This window comes from Entelurus aequoreus, linkage group LG01 (genome assembly GCF_033978785.1).
Source record: "Entelurus aequoreus isolate RoL-2023_Sb linkage group LG01, RoL_Eaeq_v1.1, whole genome shotgun sequence".
NCBI lineage: Eukaryota > Metazoa > Chordata > Actinopteri > Syngnathiformes > Syngnathidae > Entelurus > Entelurus aequoreus.
Genome location: NC_084731.1, coordinates 1,298,765 through 1,302,452, shown reverse-complemented (window position 1 = coordinate 1,302,452; position 3,688 = coordinate 1,298,765).

The window sequence follows — 3,688 nt, the reverse complement described above, 5'->3', positions numbered from 1 at the left end:
CTTTTTTCTTCCCTGGGCACCTGACAGTTTTGGCCGTTTTGACATCTTGTGTAGTTTTATGATGTGGTGACGTCCGAAAAGAGTCATGATACGGAAAGGGAGGGGGCGCACCGTGCGGGGGGGGGGGGGGGGGGGGGGGGGGGGGGGGGCGTAATGTTGTAACAAATAATATTTCTATTAAATAGGCTTTACTTTGCATTTTAATTAACGTGGGATTATTTTTTGTATTTAGAAATAATAGTACCAACTTTTTTTTTTTTTTTTTTTTTTTTTTCCTTCAACATTTGTGGCACTGGCGTGGCGCCCCCTGATGGACGGCGCCCTTAGCATTTGCCTATACGGCCTATGCCACGGGCCGGCCCTGTTGCAAGTAGTAATACATTGATTATCAATAAATGTAATGATGATATAAATAAATGTAGAAATTGGAATGAAACTCGATGTAACAAGTAAAAGAAAAAATTATTCCTTACAAAAGTGCTGAAGTAAAAAGTATGTTGCGTTAAAACTACTCAGACAAGTACAATTATTCCAAAAAGTACTTGAGTAAATAAACGTATCACTAGCCACCTCTGGCCCCGCCAAAGTGTTGTAAGTTGCTCTGCACTTCAGTTTGTTGCGCTCCAACTTGGTGGCCACGCACGCTGACCCACAAAAGGTATGGACGTTGGCTTTAATGAGGCAACAAAGATGGACGCTTGCTTGTTACACGTGCAGGAAAACGCTTCCTCTCATGAATAGCCTTTAAGTCCTCACGCCATCTACGTGAACCCTCATATTCTAATCAGGCCGGCTTACCCTCATTAATATTCATGAGGCAATGAGCTCGTCATGAGCGGCAGCGTGGGTCAGTGGACTGCAGTGATCCAACCATCTGGAGCATTTAGCCGCACATTATGCATAAAGGCTCTAAGGACTGACGACAACATTGCAGGTAACATTTTACACTTTGAGTTTGGACATCTGTTGGTCAAATATTTCTTTCATCACACAAGAAAGGAGTCATGAGCTACGTCTTGTCGGGCTGATGCTGTATGAAGTATGAGAGTGGTACAAGTAGGGTTGCAACATTCGGGAATATTCAAAGTTACAAACTTTCCATGGGAATTAACGGGAATTAATGGGAAATGAATGGTAATAAAGATTGAATGCAACATGCTAGATCTTTCAGCATGATTATTAGCTAAAACAACCTGATTTAATGCAAATTCAGTAGAATTTCAACCCTGCACTGTGCATTCCTCCATCACATGATTGCCAGCATGCTACACACTACAGCAGGGCTATTGAGGCCACACTAGTATTTGAGCCCAAGGACTGGTAAGTGTTGATGATATTACTGGGGTAAATATATTTGATCTATGGTATTTAAGTGTAATAGAGGTGTAATTGCTTGTTACTGTATGACTGTAGACTACTCCAGCAGACTTACACTCAAGCTAGCTAGCTGTTCCTGTACTTGTTACATGATTTTGGGGCCAATATCTCTAGCTAGCTAGGTTTATGTACCACCACAGTCTCATAATGAACCCAAAATATTTCTCCATTATCCGTGATGCTAATTTTCTCTATGTTAAATCCCATTCATTTATGCTAACAACGTTAGCGATCCCAATTGACCTTTTTTGTGATGTGTAAAGTTCAAGTAGCAAATACTAAATCAAAAGGTGTAGTTTCCTCCGCCTTCTGTTCTGCTAGCCATTCTGAGGTCATACAAGAATGTAGCTTATAGTTTGATTTAGCATGTTCATTTATTCATCTAGCCTATTTATATTCATTTGTCCATCTGTCAAATATTTTTAAAGACTACTCCAATTGTTTAGTTGACTATTTATATCTGTTTGTGGCATTGCATTAGTGTTTTACAAGAATAAATAAATACAAAGAGAATAATGCCACGTACATTTCACCCCAACCAATGTAGGCAGAAAGGCGGTGTACAATTGCAAATACTGTGCAAAGAGCTACGTCAGGTATGCCACAAAGATGCAGCAGCATATAGACAAGTGCCCGATAATATATCATTGTTGTCATTCCCATATATTCCCATTCATTCCCATAGACGGTGTCCAACTTTGAATAATCAAAAAATGGTCAATATTTCCAAACAGGGAAAGATGTTTCTTCTTCTAATCTTTAAGCTTACATTTTGATGACATTAAATTCAACACCAAAAGAGGGTATTGTAATGAAAAATGGATGTATTTATGTCAACAAGTGTTGTTGTACTACAGTATTATCATCATCTGCCTGCATGTTTTTGCAACAGCAGATTTGAGGTTATGTCATAATTGAATCAAAACAAATGAAGATGGGTGGGAGGGGCCTCAGGAAAGAAAGTACCTGCACTTACTGTACCTTCGATTTTAAACTCCTTTTATTTGTTTTTAAATGTCTAAACAACCTCGCGCCAACATATCTCTCGACCTCCTTCAGCCTTACTGCCCCACCCGATCCCTAAGATCAGCCGATCAGCTGCTACTGACGGTCCCGGACACAAGGCTGAAGCTTAGAGGTGACAGAGCTTTCGCCGCTGCTGCTCCCAAGCTCTGGAACGACCTACCTCTTAGTGTTAGACAAGCCTCCTCTCTTCCTGTTTTTAAATCTCTCTTAAAAACATACTTTTATTCCATGGCTTTTAACACTGAGTGATATCCATCCTGCAATGGCGCCCCATAATACAACTGCTGTGAACCTGTTTTTATGTTTTTATGTTTTTATATTTTATTTATTTATTTTTTACCGTGTTCTGTTTGTGTTGTGTTGTGTTTGCTCGGTTCTCGTATTATTTTTAACCTGCCCATTGTACAGCACTTTGGCTACCCCTGTGGTACATTTTAAATGTGCTTTATAAATAAAGTTGATTTGATTTGATTTGATTCAACGCTTTGGCACAGAATCCAAAGGTCCTTTTTTCCTCCCTTTTTCCACTACCAACAAAATGCATCCATTTATGTTCACCAGTGGAGGAAAACACTGTTTTGGTCGAAAAATCCTTCATTATCGGCCGTTCTCTTCAGTAAATATGCAAGCAATGACTACTTTCAGATATGTGGCCAACTGTTCACTGGAGCAATTTAATTTGTGTGCGTATGTAACTTTAGCTAGCAAATATTTGGATGTAGTTTTTATGACATTGATGGTGTTCCCAGCCTCTAGTCTACACCCAAGTAATATACTTAACCTGTGAGGAAAGTGTGAATGGAAATGGACTGCCAGGTGTTGTGTGTTTAATGTATTATAGCAGTGGTTTTTACCAAGTACCACCTTAAAGGCCTACTGAAATGAATTTGTTTTATTTAAACGGGGATAGCAGATCTATTCTATGTGTCATACTTGATCATTTCGCGATATTGCCATATTTTTGCTGAAAGGATTTAGTATAGAACAACGACGATAAAGATTGCAACTTTTGGTATCTGATAAAAAAAAGGCTTGCCCCTACCGGAAGTAGCGTGACGTAGTCAGTTGAACATATACGCAAAGTTCCCTATTGTTTACAATGATGGCCGCATGAAGTGAGAGAGATTCGGACCGAGAAAGCGACAATTTCCCCATTAATTTGAGCGAGGATGAAAGATTTGTGGATGAGTAAAGTGCAAGTGAAGGACTAGTGGGGAGTTGAAGCTATTCAGATAGGGAAGATGCTGTAAGAGCCGGGGGTGACCTGATATTCAGCTGGGAATGA